Below are 10,827 nucleotides of genomic sequence, written 5' to 3'. Positions count from 1 at the left end.
TATTCAGATCCTTTGCCCATTTTTAAACTGGTTTACTTGTCTTTTTATTATTGAATTGCAAATGTTATTTATATATTCCAGATACAAATCCCTTATCGGATATGTGATTTATAAATATTTTATTTCATTCTATGGGTTATCTTTTTGCTTTCTTAAAGGTGTCCTTTTTCATCTTTATTTTTATTTATTTATTTAGGTGGCGCCATGAAGCATGCGGGATCTCAGTTCCTCAATCAGGGATCGAACCGTGCCCCCTGCAGTGGAAGCACAGATTCTTAACCACTAGACCACCAGGGAAGTCCTCAAAGGTATCCTTTGAAGCACAATTTTGATCCAGTTCAGTGTCTCAATCCATTCGGGCTGCTACAATGAAATACCTCAGACTAGGTAGCTTCTAAACAACAGAAATTTATGTCTCACAGTTCTAGACGCTGAAAGTCCAAGATCAGAGTGTCCGCATGGTCAGGTGAGGGCCCTCTTCTGGGTTGCAGACTTCTTGTTACAGCCTCACATGACAGAAGGGGCTAGGAAGCTCTTATATTTTGTAAGGATATTAATCCCAGTCATGAGGGCTTTGCCTTCATGACCTTATAGACTCCCAGAGGCCCCACCTTCTAAAATTATTACCTAGGGGATTAGGATTTCAACATATGAATCCGGGGTGGAGGGGGGGGAGTGGACACAAACACACCCAGATCATAGCATTCAGTTTATCTATTTTTTCTTCTGTGGTTTGTGCTTTTGGTATTATATCTAAGAATCCATTACCAAATACAAGACTGCAAAGACTAACACCTATGTGTTCCTCTAAGAGTTGTATCGGGTTGCGTCTTATATTTAGGTCTTTGATCCATTTTGAGTTAATTTTTGCATATGATCTGAAGTAGTGATCCAACTTCATTCTTCTGCATGTGAATAGCCCAGTCCTCCCCACATCCCCCTTGTATATTTACAAAATATCCAGTAACATCTCATGGAACCCTGGTGCTTCAGGGAACACCAATTGGGAATTGCCGACCTACATGATTAGGTCCAAGTTTCTTAACCTAGTCAAGGCCTCTCACCATCTGCCCCCAACTAGCCTCTTGCTGTTCCTTACACTTGCACTGAGTTTTTCTGCCTCCACGCCTTAGTATATGCTATTCCAATACTTCCCCCAACCACTATCACATTCACACACACCATCCATCTTTTCCTATTGAAATTCACTCATCCTCTAAGGAATAACAACAGCTAACATTTATTGAGCCCTTGCTATGTATCACTTCCCTAAGCACTTTATTTGTAGTATTATCTCATTAAATCCTTACACTATCCCTATGACATACATATGCCTATTATCCTCATTTTACAGATGAAGGAATCAAAGTTCAACATGGGTCAGTAAACTGCCCAAGGTTACACAGTTAGCAAGTGATGGAGGCAGAATTTAAACCCAGACCATCTGCCTCCAGAGTCCCTGCTCTAACAAATCACTGCCCTCCCATCAACCTTCGCTTATCACTGCCACTCTACCCACTGCTTCATTGGTACCAAAATATATTTACAGAACTCTACCATGTATTTTGCTGAAATACCAACTTAGCAAATGAGTAAAAGAATGAATAGAACTGCATGGTCAGAGCTGGAAGGGCCTCAAGCTTCCTGGAATGTGGGGTACATTCCAGGGTAACAACCTGATCTGATGGATAGGGAGGCTCTGTGACTCACCCAGGGTCACAAGGTAGGGCAGAAGCCATGTCAGAACCAGGTCTCTTCACCCCCCGCTGGTGGTTTTGACACCATGCCTGCTGTGCCTCCATGCAACACACATTTATTGAGTCCTTCCCTGTGCCAGGCCCCAGCCTGAGCTCCATCTGAGACAAAGAGAACAAGACCCCTGGGACCCTGTCCTGCGTCTCTCCCCAGGGACAATGGGGCTTAGGCCTGACAGAGCTCCTCCCGGGTTTCAAGGGCCATTGCCTGGGCTCCAACCCAGCTTTCCCTGTTCCCTCGGAGGAAGCACTGAGAATGGGAGGTGGCAGGCAGTCAGGGGCACAGGGCTGGCTGGGAGGAAGGGCCCCAGGTCCAGTTCATTTCCTGGCACCCTTGTTTGCCGCGTGCCCCTGACTTCCGGTGGCTGTTTCCGCCCCGCCCATAGCCTCCCTGGCTGAGTGGGCAGCTGGCCTGGGGTTGGAATTCTCTCACCATCCTCAGTTTCAGCCATCTCTCAGCTGCACAGTCCCTCAAAGCCCAACAGACCTGGTTGAGAATCTTGCTCCCTCCACCAGCTGCATGACCTTGGGCCTATCACTTTGCCAGTCTGGGAATTTTGCTTGCTCTTCTGGAAAAGGGGATAATGGGACTGACCTCACAGGTCTGTCATGAAGAATAAAGGACATAATATACATAAAGGGCCTGGTCCAATGAGACTCCCAATATAAAATGTTATCTCTTTTCTCAGCCTAGCCTTTCCAGTCTCCTCCTCCAGGAAGTCTTTCAGGATGCCCCCTTTCCCCTCTCTCCCCATCCCTGTGCTGGGGTTCCAGTCTGGGCCTTGTGTCAAGTCCAAATGAGTTCCTGCTTGATGGAGATGCTGGGATGGGGCTCCCCAGGTGCTGATGTCTCCACAAGCTTTCAACTGTCCATTTCTCTCACAGAGACATGTCCGTGTTCCATAGGGCATGGGGCTTAAAGGGACCCACAGGGAGCTTCATGAGTTTTTCAATAGACCAGTTCAATTCAGTGCACATCACTGACCTCCACTTCAAGCAGAGCACTGTGGTAGGAGCTATTGGCAGGGTGAAGAGAGGGCGTCTGAGCTTACTTTTCATGGAGGACTGAGCTGTAGAGGGAGAGAGAGCCACTGCCACCCCACCCCCATCCCAATAAAAATTATTGAGCTATTAGTATGAGGTAGACACTGTGCAAATTCTTTTACTCTCCACCATGACTCTATGGTTAGGGTGCAATTTGAAACTCAATTTTACAGATATAGAAACTGAGGCACAAAGAGCTTAAGCAACTTTGCTCAAGTGAATAAATGACATTTGGCCAAATGTGACAAATGCTCTATCAGAGGGAGAAACAGGGTTATGCTGGAGCAGAAAGCATCCACTGAGATCCAGGGAACCTGGGAAGACGGTGGGTCTCAGTTGGCCTTGAAGGAAGAGGAGCTATCCATGGGCAGGAGGAAGCTGGAGCACTACGTGCAGGCAAAGGCCTCAAGAGGGGGGCGAGCCGGCATTCGGGAGATGAAGACCCACCTGGCAGCCGGGGCTGTGTGGGGAGGATGGGAGTGCGGAGGTCAAGGGCAGAAGGTAAGCAGGATGGTCATGGAGGACCTCAAGCTCCCGGCTGAAGGCCTGGGCTTTGGGTTTGGTTCTGCAAGGCATCCAAGGTAGTGTTTTGAGTGGAGTCAGATCCGAGGCGAGGAGGCGGGCCTCCTGGGGCCGGGTGATGATTGTCTAGGGAGAGAGAAGGCAAAGGCACGGTGGGCGGCCCGATGCCAGGTGCTCCCCACGTAGGAGCTCAGCCTCCCAGCGTTCCCTAGAGCTGAGCATGATCATCACCCCTTTGTAAATCAGCCGAGGTTCAGAGCTGACCGGAGGTGGGTCGGAGGCTTATGGCATTGGGGTGAGGGACCCGCTCTCTGGGGTGGGGCTAGGGCCCAAACCATGTCTGCCCAGTGGCGGCGAGGGTGGATTTGCTGTACTCTGAGGTCTTCTCAGGGTGTCTCTGGGCGCAGAGAGGAAGGTGGGCATGGAATGAATAAGGTGGGTCTTCTGGGGTTACAACCAGGGTCACCAGGAGAGCTAGAACAACAGGAGGCTGGAAGCAAGGAAAGGCAGTGCAGAGGGGCTAGAGTCCAGGGTGCAGGTGGGGAGAGGCCTGAGGGGGCTGGGACCCCAGGGGCTGCCTTCAGTGAGCGTGCGGTGAGCCTGGCTGACCACACAGAACCAGGCTGGCACGGCCTGATCAACAGCTGAGGTCAGGCCGGTGCTCTAGGGGAAAGGCCTCCGAGGATTTCCCTCTAGAGGTGGATTTGGGGTGCAAACCTTGGGGCCCCTACTGGACTCTGGCCTCCATGTCTCTCTAGCCCCGCCCCGGTGCCTCAGGCAGATTGCCAGCCAGACCCGCACCTCCACCCAGGAGGCCCTAGAGGTCGCCCAGACTTGCTGGCTGTCCTTATTACTGACCCCCTCCCGTGTCCCCTGCATCCACGGCTCCCCGCGTGTGCCCACACTCCCCATCACTACAGGGAAGCAGCCCTCACCCCTCCACACCTCCATCTCCACGACAGCCTGCGAGGGGTCTCCCTGACTCCCAGCCAGAAGAGGTTTTTGAATCCACGAAGGCTGCCAGTTTACTCTAAGGCATGAACTCACCATCTCCCTTCAGTTCCAAGGCCAGCGACCTGAAGCCCAAACTCCGGGCTCCAGTGCTTCCCTGAGCATGTCCCTTACAGCCAGCTGTGCTTGTGTCTGCTGCCCACTGCCCACTGCCCTCCCTCCTGCATCTCAGTGGCCCCATGCTTCTGGCTCCCCTCCCCACACCCCACTCCTAAGTTCCGGGGCGTGGCCCAGAGCAGTCCGGCCCCTGAGGGAATGGCCTTGATACCCCCCTCCCCGAGCCCCACCTGACTCCTCCCCTCAGATGAGTCCCTGAGGTCCAGACCGTCCCCCAGAGGGAAATGGCCACGCCCTTGGGGGAACTGTTTCACAGGCAAGTAAAATCTCCTTCATCATTGCCTTCATCACGCTAACAGTTAACCTAAGAGGGCAGCGCCAGGGCCTGTCTGGAACCCCTGCCTGCCCCACCCACGCTCCACTAAATCATTCTTTGTTCCAGCTCTTCTCCCAGCACCCTTTCCTCCCTCCCTCCCCCCCCCACCCCCCGCCTTCATGGCTGACTGAGTCATTTATACCCCAGGGCCCTGGTTTCTGTGGCCGATGCTGTAACATCCTGCCCCATCCCTGCCTGAGAGCCCGCCTGCTACCCTGCCAGGTACGGCTCCCTGCATTTTGATAGGAACCTTCAGGAGACAGGCCTTAAGCCGCAAAAGGGTTGTCCAGTAGTGAGAATTTCTATGATCCCGGCAGGAAAGGAGAGGACCGTGAGGAGGAGGAGGAATTCTGCTGCCTTCCAGATCAGACTCCAGGAGGGTGTCCTGCCGTGCACATCAGACTCTGGGTCCTGGGAGCAGGCTTGTGTCTCCTCCTGTCTGCCCTGTAATCTACTCTTTAGCTTGCTGCAACTTGCAAGCAGATGTCAAATCAGCAGTAACTGGCCCCACTGCCCTTCTCGCCGCTGCTGGCCACTCAGGAGTGAAGTCCCAAGTGAGGGGCTGGTCAGCAGGGGGGCAGCGTGGGGACAGGGGCAAAAGCTGGGAGGAGGCTACAACCTGTGTTACTCAGGGCCCCAGCCCGTCCGGAGTGGCGGGGGGCGGGGGGGGGGGGAAGGAAGTGAGTCAGTGGGCACAGCAATTCGTGCCTCAGAATTCTGACTTTCCTTTTCAACCCACTGAGCCAAGACATTTGTCCCAACAGGATCCCGTGGTGGGGGAGGGGAGGGGAGCAAAAGGGTATTTATGAGACAGAGCTGGCCTCTCACTCACCTCTACCTGGTTCACTTTTTTAGGGCCATAAAGAGTATTTGGCCGACTGAATTCAGCCAGACATGCTGTGATTGAAGACCTGCTGTGTGTGAGGGACTGTCATGGGTGCCGGAAATACAGGTGTAATTGACAGTGAGCGCAGCTAGTACTTAGTGAGGGACTTCTGGGTCCCAGTTCTGCTGCTTTTCAACACACCTGTGAGTCTGGTATCTTTATGTCTGGTATCTTTACCGTGAGGAAACTGAGACTAGAGGTGAAGGGACTCGTCCAAGGTCACAGCCCTATCAGTCTATAATCATACTACGAGCCCAGCCTACAAGTCAGTGCAAGGCCTGGAAAATGCAAGAGTGATTACATCTGTGTGTGTGTACACACAGCGATGCAGGGGGCAGGGATGAAGGAAGACAGTGAAAACTCATGAAAGATTTTGAAGAACAAGTGGGTATTTTTCAAGTGGACAAGGGGGTGTAGGGCATTCCAGGCAGAGGGACCAGCACGTGCAAAGATCCAGCGGCATGGACCGGCCCGGTGTGTCCGTGGAATCCTACTGGGGGCAGGGCACTGAGACAGAGGCTGCTACAGGGGAGCAGGCTGTGGGGACAAGGGGAGATGCTGAGCCTGTTCTGGACACTCAGAATCTGGGAAGCCTGTGGGTGGCCAGCTGGAGGTGACTGGCAAGAGCTGAACACCACGGCTGGAGCCTGGAGGCACTTGGGTGGGGAGGAGAACGCTGATGTGCCGGGGGGGTCTGGGAAGGCAGAGGGATGCACAGGAACAGAAGCCCAGGGTGGGCTGAGGAGTCTCGCAAGGGGGTGAGGGTCCTGGGCAGAGAGAGTGAGGGAGGAGGGCCAAGAGAAGGCACCAAGGGCAGTCAACAGGGTTACTGCTGCCACCCCAGAGAGGTCGGGGCAAAGAACCAAAGGTGACTACTGGGTGTGTCCCTCAGCGGAGGCTGGTGCCCAAGGGGATAAGGTTTCATTGAGATGAGGGGGCTGAAGCCAGGTTGGGGCGGTAGAAGGAACCAAGATAACCCAAGAGTAGAATTCCTACTCCAGGGAGAGCAGGCAGGTGACTCACTCAGAGGACGTGACTTCTAAGCTGTGTGTATCCTGGGAGAACAGAAGGCAGCCAAGATGATTGGGGGATGGGGGAAGCGGGGTGCCTAGTGGAGGTACTCACACCTCTTGCACCTTGGGCATCTCAGTATTTTCAGATGTAACGTGGGTGACATCTCCGCCTCATAAGGTTATTAGAAGATAATATACATAAAGGGCTAGACACACAGTAGGTGCTCAATAAACGTAAGCTTCCTTTCTGAATTCAAATGCTCATAAAACATTCAGAGACACATAGTCACATAGGCAAACACATGTGAAGGGCCATGTGCTCACATACATGTTCCAATCAACATGTACGTAAGCGTGCTCCGTAGGCAACCACACAAGGCCCTCCACCCTTAGCGGAATCTCTAGGAAGTTAGTAGGCGTGTGTGGAGGAGGTAGATGAAGCCCTCCACCTGTCCAGATTTCCCACCTGGCCAACAAGAACCCTGCCACTTAGAAGGCATCTCCCCAAGAAATGGCAAGGCTCCAGGGGACTGGTGACTTAGCTCAGCTGGGGCTACCACGGGGGATCCCATGGCCTCCCAAGCTTGAAGAGGGCACCTTGGCATGCAGTAGAGAATGCTGTGGAGTCCTAATCTCCCAGCCAGGAGGGCAGGGCATGTGCAGCAAGGCCAGGCCATGGGGCAGTGAGGGGACCACAGAGAGGGTTGGGGGAACTAGAAAGACAAAGGGGTTGGCCAACAGGGAAGTTTCCTGATGTCTGGGGCCTGCTCACCAGGTCCCTGTGGGGGTCACTGCCCCTTTATCCCTGGAACCCTTCTGCTCTTTCCCTCCCCCACCTCCTGCATACCCCACCACACCTTTACCTGAAGTCCAAGTCAAATCAGCGTCCTGGGTCCTTCTTACTCCCTCCTCCCCTCCCTCCCTCTGCCCCTGCCTCTGCTCAGCCCACTTTACCCATTGCCCAAATTATTACAGCAGCCCCTTCCTGCCCCCTCAGCTCAGTTCCTCCTGGCAATGCCAGCTTCATGCTGTGGCCAAAATGTTCTTTCGAACACTCCCCATTGTGCCATAATCACCAGCCCTACAATACAATGCAACGTGGGTTTAGCCTGTTTAAGTTTGAGAGTTTTCAGAATGTGAGGCCAGGATGAAACCCTGGCCTTCTGAAGATGCTCTCATTCATCTTTGAAGCCCTGGGGGTTCTCTGTGCCAGTACACAGCAAGTTGTCAATGAATGCTTGAGACTGACAGAGTCTGAGCCAGAGAACTTGCCTGGCCTGGGTGCCTGTCCCGCCCCCGTATCTGGGTCACAGGAGAAAGGAAATCTGATAAAACCATTCATGCTTCACTGCTCCTCCCTCCCTCCCCAGTAGTTTGCATTTTCAATTCAAGTCAGAGATAGAGACTTGAGTCTTAGTTCAATAGCTGAGATTTGGTCCACTTGGGTCAACAAATATTAGGAGCCTTGGGACACAAGGGATGCCAGGTGAGGAATAATAAGAGATTCCTTCCAGCCCTTTCATTTCATAGGTGGGGAACTGAGGCCTGGAGGAGGAACACCTCTCACCTCTCACTTATGCAAGGTGAGAGGGCAGAAGACAGCCTTCATGCAGCCCTCGTGGCACTACAATTCCACTCCATCCATATCTCTCCATCCATGTGCTGACCTTCCTGTGAGAAGTGAGTAAGCAAGTGATGTGGCCTGGGGCTCTGGGAAAGTGAGATGGGGAAGGGGGGAGGAGTGTTGAATGGGGAACAGGTGCAGAGGAAGGCTGGTATGAACACAGAAAGCACTGAAAAAATGGAAGGTGCCTTCACAGAATCTGACGTCATGTTACAACTGGGAAAACTGCACCCCAAGCTAGACCCCAACTCTTCTGCTTTCCTCTCTCTTGAGGCTCCCTCTTGCTAGTCCTTTCCTTCCCACTTGTCCAGATACTCCTCCTCCAGGAAGCCCCCCTGACTCTACAGCAGAACCCACAGTTTGTATGTTGTCATGCTCGCCCACAGAGGCAGATGGACCCCATCCGAGATTTGGTTCAACGTCATGACTGATGATGCCACATGCGCACCAAGGGGGAATGGAAAGGTTTATTATTTACATAATTGAGGTCTCTGGAGGAGCAGGGCCGGCTTCTCAAACAGGTCCAAAATGGCTTGAGAGGGTGAGGAAAGGAGATTGGTCTGGGTTTTTACTGTGGTGAGGGAGTGAGGTCAGGTGAGCATTTGTGAGGGAAGCGGCTCGCGTGGTTCGAATCTTCCATGGACGCCAAAGGAGGCAGCACAGCACCCAGGCTTTCTTATGAGCTTGTCCAGGTGTGAGGCACAAGGGGAAGAGGGAAAGGGAACAGCTTAAAGGGTGTCAGTAGTCAAATATCAAAAAATGGGCTCATTGAGCCCGCGTGTCGCAACTACTGAAGCCTGCGTGCCTAGAGCCCATGCTCTGCAACAAAAGAAGCCACTGCAATAAGTCCATGTACTGCAACAGAGTAAGCCCCGCTCACCACAACTAGAGAAAGCCCGCACTCTGCAATGAAGACCCAACACAGCCAATAAATAAATAAATTTTTTAAAAAAGGGGCTCAGACTCCTCATTACCTGTTATCCTCTGTGCCTACATTTCTAGGTGGGTCCCTTCTCTATAGGGAAGAGCTGGCATGATAAAGACAACTGAGGGGTGAGGTGAGGCTGTGGATGATAATGTCACTAACATCAGAGGATTGGGGACCTTTGGCATGAACTGGGGATTTCTCTTTCTGCATCTCTCCAGCCCAGAGCCTTCCAGTCCCTTCATCCCTCGCTCCCCATTCCATCTACCCCAGATCTGTCGGACACTCCCCCACATTCCTTAGCTCGGGCCCTCCCCCTACCAGGCGCCCTGCTCCCACTCCCACATTCTCTCCGGACACTCCTCCAGAGTGGAAAAACCATCCCTCATCCCTTTCCTGCTCCCAGCCCCAGGACGGACATGCTGGTCATTCCTGTTTGGGATGGTTGACGAGATAACACCTGGCATGGAGCCCATCTGTCTTCACAGAACACTCAAAGCTGTTTCAGGTGGGACCCCTGTCCACAATGAGTGTCCACCCTGCACCTGGGCTCCTGGCCCTGGCTGTTTCCCCTTCTCCAAGAATGAGGTGGAAGACCCAGCAGCCAGCTGGAAGGGAGCAAGGTAACTTCAACTTCCATCCAGGTCAGCTTCCTGTTCCTTGGCCCCACATCTCCTAACCTCTGGAGGCTCTGGGCCACAAAGCAGACCATGGAGAGAGGCTAGGCAGCTCTGAGAGTCACAGCTTGGGAACGAATGCTGCTCCAAGGGCAGACAGGGGTGAGTGTCCTCTCCCCAAACACCACAGAGGATGCTGCTATCACAGCTGCTTTTGTTTAGGTGTGTCTGGCTTTCCGACCAACATCTGCCTGGAGTTTGTCTCTTAAAGACACAGCTGTGGCCAGTGGCCTCCAGTCCTACCTCTGCCTCCCGTGAGCTGCATGACCTTGCACATCCAGGTTCCTCCTTAAGTCAAAAGAGGAGTCAAATGAGGCCAAGAGGATGAAATGAGAGTCTGCAGGGGAAAGGATTCCTAAGCACAAGTTCTTCTCGAGTCCCTTCCCAGACTCTGAATCTAATTTTGTACTTCTAATTCTTTATTCTTTTCCTTAAAGAGGGCTCCAAATTGCACAAGCTTCAGGCCCCACCAAACCTAGATGTGCCCTGAATATGGTACGAATGTTAACCATTAGCATAAGTGGTCAGGATGGGCTCTGGGGTCAGATAACCCAGGATTAAAATCTGAGTTGCATAGCCTTCAAGTCGCTTAACCTCCCTGAGTCCCAGTTTTCTCATCTTAAAACAGAGATAACACCTCAAAGAATGCTGTAAGAATTTAATTTAATAATATTTGTAAAGCACTTAGCATAGTTTCTGCTGCACAAGCACTACTATATGGTGGTTTTCTTATTATCATAAATTCTCAGGGATAGAGGCTCTAAAATGAACTTCAAGGAAGTAAGTGCTGAGGACTGAACTCCTGGACCAACATAAGAAAGCTCCTTTAGCCTAAAAAAAAAAAAGAACGCTCAGGGGAAATGGATCTTTGTGCTGCAATAAGGGAAATCTTAGTTAGACTCGAGAAAATACAGCGTGATCTCTTGAAGTTCCCTTTC

The 10,827-nt window shown here is 52.2% G+C and overlaps 1 long non-coding RNA gene across 1 annotated transcript; it reads left to right on the top strand.

Annotated features, from left to right (window-relative positions):
* Positions 1-230: 230 nt before the first annotated feature.
* LOC130840243 (uncharacterized) lies at positions 231-9,200 on the top strand. Its single transcript, XR_009049986.1, has 3 exons — positions 231-308; positions 8,194-8,343; positions 8,599-9,200. It is a non-coding gene; the product is annotated as an uncharacterized LOC130840243 (long non-coding RNA).
* Positions 9,201-10,827: the final 1,627 nt, after the last annotated feature.

The sequence above is a fragment of the Hippopotamus amphibius genome, chromosome 17, assembly GCF_030028045.1.
Source record: "Hippopotamus amphibius kiboko isolate mHipAmp2 chromosome 17, mHipAmp2.hap2, whole genome shotgun sequence".
NCBI classification, from domain to species: Eukaryota; Metazoa; Chordata; class Mammalia; order Artiodactyla; family Hippopotamidae; genus Hippopotamus; species Hippopotamus amphibius.
Note: the sequence above shows the minus strand (reverse complement) of the source record. Positions and strands in the feature narration are given on the sequence as shown.